Source organism: Bufo gargarizans, chromosome 7 (assembly GCF_014858855.1).
Source record: "Bufo gargarizans isolate SCDJY-AF-19 chromosome 7, ASM1485885v1, whole genome shotgun sequence".
In the NCBI taxonomy this organism is placed as follows: Eukaryota; Metazoa; Chordata; class Amphibia; order Anura; family Bufonidae; genus Bufo; species Bufo gargarizans.
This window is the reverse complement of record NC_058086.1, coordinates 55255839-55265087: the sequence shown is the minus strand read 5'-3', so window position 1 is coordinate 55265087 and position 9249 is coordinate 55255839.

Below are 9249 nucleotides of genomic sequence, written 5' to 3'. Positions count from 1 at the left end.
CAAAAAATAGAACATGTTCTATTTTTTTGTGGTGCGGAGGCACGGACAGAAACACCACGGAAGCGCTCCATAGTTCTTCCGTGGGGTCCTAATCCGTGCTTCCGTTCCGCATCTCCATGATTCAATTGAATAGGTCCGCATCCGTGATGCGGAGTGCACAGGGGCCGATGCCTGTGTATTGCGAACCCGCCGTATGTGGGCCGCAATACAGCTACGGGCACACAACGGCCGTGTAAACTTATATAGTTTTGACAGACGTTTTTTTATCCCTCTAAGGCCTCATGCACACGACCGTATGTATTTTGCGGTCCGCAAAAAATACAGATGACGTCCGTGTGCATTCCGTATTTTGCGTAACGGAACAGCTGGCCTTTAAAAGAACAGTCCATCCTTGTCCGTAATGCAGACAATAATAAGACATGTTCAGTTTTTTTTGCGGAACGAAAATACAGACATGCAGAAATGGAATACACACGATGTAACTTTTTTTTTTTTTAACGGACCCATTGAAATGAATGGTTTTGTATACGGTCCTCAAAAGAACGGAATGGACAAGGAAGGAAAATACGTTTGTGTGCACTTCAATGGGGCAGCAAAAGATGCGGACAGCACTCCGTGTGCTGTCCGCATCTGTTGCTCCGTTATGTGGCCCCACAAAAATGACAGATCATGTCCTATTCTTGTCTGTCTTTCTATAATGGGATGTCTGTTCGTTCTGCAAATTGCGGACCGCGAAAAACAGCTCAGTCACAGTGTGAACAGAGGTGAAATGCAAGCTAATCTAAAAAATTCTAATGGAGTGGTTGCCCATGGCAACCAATAGGTTCATGTCTTTCATTTCTTAATTTAAAGTTCAGAAATGAGAGCTGTCCTCTGATTGGTTGCAAGGGGAAACGGCTCCATTTTGTGTCTGGTCTAGAATTTATACAGAAATGACAAAAAATGTGAATGAAAATGTCGCCTATAGAGGCGGTGCACCCCCTGTGGCCTCATACATGAGGTATCTGCCACAATTTACCTCACAGATATAAACCTCCGCTTATTACGCGCCTTTTTTTTTTCTTTCAGAACCGTTTATTACACCAAGGTTTGTGTCAGGTGTCACGTAATGGCGGCGGTTCTCTGACATGAGGGCTCAGGGCACATTGTTACTTTCCTCAGGACTTTTATCGCGCCAGTCTTCATGGGCCAGTCAGTGGTCACCTCTCAGGGAGGGAGCTGGACACAGACATGATGGAAACATTATAGACATGTCTGCCCTCTCTGACAGGATTGGTTGTCACAGACGGGACTGTAACAAGTTGTCAGTCCCTCCCTCAGACCCCGCTCGCCCCCCGCCTATGACCGTTGGTCGCACATTGCGGTCAGTCAGGAGGAGAGCCGTGACATGTCCGCCGCAGCTGGAGAGTCCGCCGCCAGAGTCCGACCCCCTCGGACCCCAAAATGCACCCGCTGCCGAAATCACGGCGTCCTGGTGCCGGTGCGGGGCCACGCCGGCCGCTGCGGGTGGAAGCTCTGCAACTGCCCCAAATGCGCCCTCATCACCGAGAGACACAAGATCCTGGCGGCGCACAAGCTCCTCCGCAAGCCCGGGACCGAGGAGCCTGCCCCCAAGGACGGCCGCGGGAAGGCTAGGACCCCGGAGACAACCGGGAACTTCACGCTGAGCCTGGTCCGGCCGGAGCCTGCCGGTATATGACATTTGTAGGGTTGATGTCGTCACTACACCGTGGTTGCCGTGACGTCATGACGGGCGCACTATGTACTACAGAGGCCCCCTGGTGACGTCACCTCTGGCAGTTATGTAATATGTTCTGGGCTCGGCTGCATTACCAGAGCCTTATTCCCCAATATGGCCGTAGGAAAGTGCATGAAAAGCAATTCCATAGTTACTTGTGGGAGGGATCTCGTGGAGCGGAGCCATTGGCGGCCATTTAGACTCCACATAGAGGGAGATCTATTAAACCTGCTGTAATGGCCTCGTTCACACTCACGTTTTTCCGCTTTTTTTTTTACGGACAGCGTACTGATCCATCTATTTTAATATGTTTGTCTACATTTCCATTATTTTCTGCGCTCCGTGTGCTGCTTTCATTCGTGCCCCGGACTGCATACGTCCATTGAAGTTTATGGACCTGTTAAAATCACATAGACAACACGGATGGTATCTGTGGTGCTTTCGTTTTTTTAACGGACGCGTGCTGTCGTTTTTTTTTTTACGGACAGCATACTCATCCATTTATTGTAATATGTTTGTCTACCTTTCCTGCAGTCCGTGTGTCCGCACAAAATCCACGGACGCATGCACTGCTTTCATTCGTGCCCCAGACTGCACACATCCATTGAAGTCTATGGGTCCGTGAAAATCACGTATGGCAACACGGATGGCATCTGTTTTTCACGGAAACCCGATAGAAAATGTTCATGAAATTCATTTTCATCTGTGCAACGTCCGTGGATTACGGATGAAGAGAACGGACTGGGGGAAAAAACGGACACACGGATCCTTCACGGACATCTTCACAGATGATACACGGACACTTTTTTTTATGGACATGACACTGACATGGAAATGCTCATAGCAACCAATCAGATTCTACCTTTTATTTTCCAAAGGAGCTGTGAAAAATGAAAGAAGGAATCTGATTGGTTGCTAGGGGCGACTGATACACTTTTCCTTTACAGCAGGTTGATAAATGTCCCCCCCCCATAGTGACGCCACCCGCACGGGCGCCCGGCTCCTTTCTGTAGGTGACGTGCTTGCTGGGCTGAAACTCTGGACTGAAGTATAAGGCCAGGTTCACATTGGACGGTTTTTAAAGCTTATGCATTTTATTTTATTTTTTTAAACCCAGGAGTAGATAGAAGCGCAGCCACCTGAATGACGTGTGTGGAAAGTGTGTCGTGTCCAGCAATCTACAAATGCCATGAATGCATAAGGACTGCCCCTTTAAGGCCCCTTTCACATGAGCGAGTTTTCCACGCGGGTGCAATGCGTGACGTGAACGCGTAGCACTGAATCCTGACCCATTCATTTCAATGAGTCTGTGTACATGAGCGTTCTTTTTCATACATCAGTTCTTCGTTGCGTGAAAATCGCAGCATGTTCTATAGGCTACATGCACACGACCGTATATGTGTTTTGCAGTCCGCAATTTGAAGATCCGCAAAAAAATAAATAAAACATGCCATCCGTTTTTTTTTTTTGTGGATCCATTGTAACAATGCCTAAAACGGACAAGAATAGGACATACGGTGTGCTGTCCACATTTTTTGCGGACCCATTGAAATTATTGGGCCTGCATCCTATCTGCAAAAAAAACGGATCGGACACAGAAACAAACAAAGTTTGTGTGCATGTAGCCATATTCTGCGTTTTTTAACGCAGCCTTGGCTCCATAGAAGTGAATGGGGCTTCAGTGAAAAACGCATCGCATCCGGAAGCAAGCGCTGATGCGATGCGTTTTTCACTGATGGTTGCTAGGAGATGTTGTTTGTAAACCTTCAGTTTTTTATCACGCGTGTAAAAAACGCATCAAAACGCATTGCACCCGCTGCGGAAAAAACTGAACGCAATCGCAGACAAAACTGACAGAACTTGCTTGCAAAATGGTGCGAGTTTCACTGAACGCATCGGAGCCAATCCATCACGCTCGTGTGAAAGGGGCCTCCACCACATTTTCAGCACTGAAAAACACCTCATTTGGAATCCGCATAAGGTTTTTTTGCCATGCAGTTTTTTCTTTCCTGACGTGGTTTTTAACACAGTTTTGGGGCGGTTTCAGTAAAAATTTTCAATCTTGACTGTTGTGAATGGAATTTTGGATGTGGATTCCGCTTCAAGGATGGACAGGACGCTTCTTTTTTTTCCTTCCGCGGTGCGCTGCAAACGGGGCGGGGAAGCGCTGTCTGGTTTAACATGCAGATTCCTCATTGAAAGCAGTGGGGAAGTTCTGCACCAGTTTGTGGCAAGGATTTTTGGTTCAGAATGCGCTCACAAATCTTGCCCAAAATGTGAACCTAGCCTTAGGCCCCTTTCACACGAGCGTGATTTCCGCGCGGGTGCCATGCGTGACGTGAACGCATAGCACCTGCACTGAATTCGGCACCATTCATTTCAATGAGTCTGTGTACATGAGCGTTTTTTTTCACGCATCACTTCTGCAATGCTTTGAAATCGCAGCATGTTCTATATTCTGCGTTTGTAACGCAGGACAGGCCCCATAGAAGTGAATGGGGCTGCGTGAAAAACGCATTGCATCCGCAAGCAAGTGCGGGTGCGATGCGTTTTTCACTGATGGTTGCTAAGAGACGTTGTTTGTAAATTTTTATCACGCGCGTGAAAAACGCATCAAAACGCATTGCACCCGCGCGGAAAAACGCAACTAAACGCAATCGCAGACAAAGCTGACTTGTTTTAGTGCCAAAATCGCAACATTTTCACTGAACGCATCCGGATCAAATCCGTCACGCCCGTGTGAAACCAGCCTTAGGGATTTTTTTGGCTATAGAGAAGTCTTTGGGTGAACGTCACAACCAGGGAATGCTGCAATAAAAAAAATAAAAATAAACATTATTGAAAAAAAGGCCAATACAAAAAAAAAATTTGTGTTTTACTTTGATGATCACATTGCCGGATGACACGTGACCTCTGAGCCATGTCAACAGGAAGGGTGTTGTAAAGTTTAAAGGGGTTCTCCGAGACTGAACTAATGTGGATGGGGTTGTATCACTTCAGCAAGTGGTATATTATACATTATACACTGCTCGTTTCCATGGTTACGAGCACCCAACAATTCAGCAGCGGTGGTCGTGCATGCACACTATAGGAAAAGGTGCTGGCCTCTCTGGATGGCTGGAAACGTGGAAGCGCGCATGGGCTGGTGCTTTTTCCCTATAGGGTGCAAGCACGACCCCCACCGCTGCTGGATTGCAGGGTGGTCGTAACCATAGATATGAGCGGTGTATAATATGGTGGAAAAATGAATCCAGCCAGCAAATGAGGCAATATGGACAATCACAATACATTAGTAAGCGCTTTGTATTAACTTTCTCTACATAATAAATGCCATTTTCTGAAGTGACACAACCCCTTAAAAAAATAAAAAATACACCTGTTCCCGGTGCAGCAAAAAGCTTCTGTGACCTGCCGTCTACATTCATCTGACTGCTGCTGGCCAATCAGGAGTGATATGTGGCGGCTGAGGCCCAGCGATCACGTGCAGCTCTGACGCACAACGGCATGTAGAAGTGTGATGCGCCATCTACGTGGACGCCGCTGCTCCTGACCAATCAGTGGCATCGGCAGTGATGCGCCAGAAACGGCACAAGAACAATGGTCACCGCTGAGGTCGTTGATTGGCTGGCAGCGGTGACCTGCATGTAGACAGAAGTAAGGTCACACTTCCACAAGCTCAGTGCTGCATCAGGAACATTTTCAACCGATGTGTGTTTTATTTTTTACCTTTTACACCAGGCCCGGTTAGGACGTGGCTGGCGCTGCGGTTAGGTCCCATGCGGCCATACAGGCCGCAGTGGGTTCTGATTAAACAAATGAGGACCACACTGTTTAGTTGGTCTGCATTGTTAATACTGCACATAAATTAACAAAGCAGAACGACTGAAAAGTGCAGTCCTCATTAGGGCCCTCCGCGGCCTGCACAGCTGCGCGGTACCCAATTGCAGCGCAGCCACCTCGTGACCGTAACACGACTGTTCTGTGTGGTTGTACCCTAATACAGCAGGCACTCAGCTGCAAAGTCTGCGATCAGAGATAACTGATCGCAGACATTGAACAACTCAGATGCCACAGTCACCATCAACCCCTGTCCCAAATATTTCAAAAATTCCCCCATGATAAACGTCTCCATAACCAAAAAAATCCATGTCGCCATAATTGCAGCTTTTTCTACAGTTTTATTTGCTGATTTTTTTAGTTTTTTTTAGATAGTGTGTGTATCCCACTGTAGACTGTGTCACTGAGTAATCATGTCACCATGCTTATGTTTTAGATTTAAAAAGGAAGAAAATGTCGCCATCCAAGATTTCATCTTTTGAAACTGTAAAAAGGAACGCGCACACCATGCTGACAGGTGAACTTTGAGTGCAGATACGTTCTGTAAGGAGACATGCAGATGGGGCGTACAGAGATCACATAGGTCCCCATAACAAAACGTATCATGGGCCCCCTGCACCTACACCTGTAGTCTCCCAGTGTACGTGCGTCAGTCACTCCCAGGCAATGCAGAACATGCACAACGCCCCAGATGTCTGACAAAGTTCCGTTGTTTTTTTAATCAAGTGAAAGAAATTTGAATTCAATACAAACTGTAAAAAAGTTGTTTTTGGCCTCACCCACTTTATCCGACTTTTATGTCGTAAAAAGTGGAACAAGTGCTTCAAATATACAGCGCTCACCCTACTTCTCAATGTATTTACTCCAGAAAACTGGTAAAAATACATTGATAAATCTTATGCTTCTCTTCTATTACAAAGCTAGCTGGCTGCAGCCACCACTAGGGGGAGCTCAGTGGATAGGAATTAATACAACTACCATGGAAGTTGTAATAATCTCTTTGCATTGAGCCCCCCTCCCCCTAGTGGTGGCTGTGTAAAAATGCTGTGTTCTCACGCATGGAAGAGAAGAGCAAGTTCCATGCAGGCTCCATAAAAATGTGCAGCGCGAGTCACTTGCAGAATTTGCTGCGGATTTCCGTAATTTTCACCCTGTGCATCGCAAAGGGTAAAACCTGCAGCATAAATTGACATGCTGAGGATTTAAAATCCACCCGGCAGGTCAATTAACACTGCAGATGTTTTTTTTAACAGCGCGTGGATTCAATTTTTTCTTAAAAATATATCTACATAGCTGGTGCTTTAAAAAGCTGCAAATTGCGGGATGCAGATCCGCAACGACAAATCCACATTGCATCTATCCCACGTGGAGGTACCAAAAATGTGTCAAAAAACACTTGAAAACACTAGGAAGATACTGTGCAGATCAGGGGGGCACAACTGGTTTGTTCTGAAGGCACTATTGTAATTATAGTGCTTCATAGGGTCACAATGTGGCTGGCTTTTTATTGGGTGCGCTAATAGAAGTTCTCTGGATGGCACTATTAATAAATGAGAGCACTCTAAAAGCTCAGTTACCAATAGGGGGCACTCTGCTGGAGCTATTAATAATAGGGGGCACTCTGCTGGGGCTATTAATAATAGGGGGCACTCTGCTGGGGCTATTAATGATAGGGGGCACTCTGCTAGAGCTATTAATGATAGGGGGCACTCTGCTGGAGCTATTAATAGGGGGTCAATTCAGATGTATGCTACTTTTTGATGTATATGTGTTGCAGATTGAAGTGCGAAGGTTATTTGTGCCACAATCTACATTTTGTCCCCGCTCACGCCAGGTTTAAAAAAGGGTGTGTGGGCGGGGAAGGGGACAGGCCAATCTCAGTTATCATTTTCTTCTCCTGTTTTAGGCCTCTTTCACACAGCCGTTTTTTTTTTCCGTATGCGGGACTTTATTTGCGTTCTGTATACAGTCCGTATACGGAACCATTCATTTCAATGGTTCCGCAAAGAAAACGGAATGTATTCTGTATGCATTCCGTTTCCGTATTTCCATTTTTCTATTTCGTTGAAAGATACAACATGTCCTAATAATATTGCCCGCAAATCACGTTCCGTGGCTCCATTCAAGTCAATGGGTCTGCAAAAAAACCGGAACACATACGGAATGTACTCCGTATGTCTTCCGTATCCATTCAGTTTTTGCGGAACCATCCATTGAAAATGTTATGCCCAGCCCAATTTTTTCTATGTAATTACTGTATACTGTATATGCCATGGAATGGCAATGGAAACAAAAAACGGAACAACGGATCCATGAAAAACAGACTGCAAAATACTGAAAAAGCCATCAGGTCGTGTGAAAGAGGCCTTAGGCCTAGTTCACACTAATGTTTTTTTTGCAAGTGTACGGGCCGTTTTTTTGTGTTCCGTATACGGTCCGTATACGGAACCATTCATTTCAATGGTTCCGCAAAAAAAACAGAATGTACTCCGTATGCATTCCGTTTTTTGTATTTCCGTTTTTCCGTTCTGTTGAAAGATAGAACATGTCCTATACGTTCCGTGGCTCCATTCAAGTCAATGGGTCCTCCAAAAAAACGGAACACATACGGAAATGCATCCGTATGTCTTCCGTATCCGTTCAGTTTTTTCTGAACCATCTATTGAAAATGTTATGCCCAGCCCAATTTTTTCTATGTAATTGCTGTATACTGTACATGCCATGTGGAAAAACGGAACGGAAAAACAAAACAGAAACTGAAACACAACGGAACTCAAAAACGGAACAACGGATCCGTGAAAAACGGACCGCAAAAAACTATAAAAGCCATACGTTTGTGTGAACTAGGCCTTAGGCATAGAAAATGGCCTAAATCTATGCCAGCAAAGGAAGCTGGCATATATTCAGACCGGTGGTCCACTGCCAGCTATAGGGGTATTAAGACCAGTGATGGCCAGTTTGCAGTTTTCGCCAGCGAACACATGCGGGCTGCCATCTTGACTCACAAGTCCGGCGATGCCCAGGTAAGCCCTTACCTGTGCTGGGAGCCGGTCTGAAACAAGTGCGGTCACTGGGAGCAGGCAGTTCCGAGAACTGCCTGCTCCCTGTGACCGCATTTGATTTCAGACTGGCTCGCGGCACAGGCACAGGTAAGGGCTTACCTGGGCATCGCCGGACTTGTGAGTCAAGATGGCAGCTCACATGTGTTCGCTGGCCATCACTGATTAAATCCAGCGTCCAAAACGCTGGTCGTAATAAATGACCCCCATAGCGCTGCTTAGAGTGCATCATGAGATCGCCTGTGAACGAGCATATCACATGTTGCCCCTATAGTTGGTATTTTAGCTCGTTTTATAGGCTGCACGTGGTTGCTAGATATAGGAGGGACGCGGGAATAGTGGTAAATGGCTGCACTAACAGTATACATAAAAGGCGCAGTATTTATATTTCTGTCTTTCCTGTCTCTCTATGACAAATTTGTACAGCATAACTTTCTTTAAAGTGGGCTACCCCCTTAACTTAATTGCTTCTGATCAGTTAAAATTTGTTGGATGTGCCCCAAAATGGCTGCTCTATTGCATGTAAGCAGCTGGTTTATAATGAATGAATTGATCCATATCGATAAATGACACAATAATCTTGCTGTTTTTTGTTTTTTTTAGGACCTCCCATGT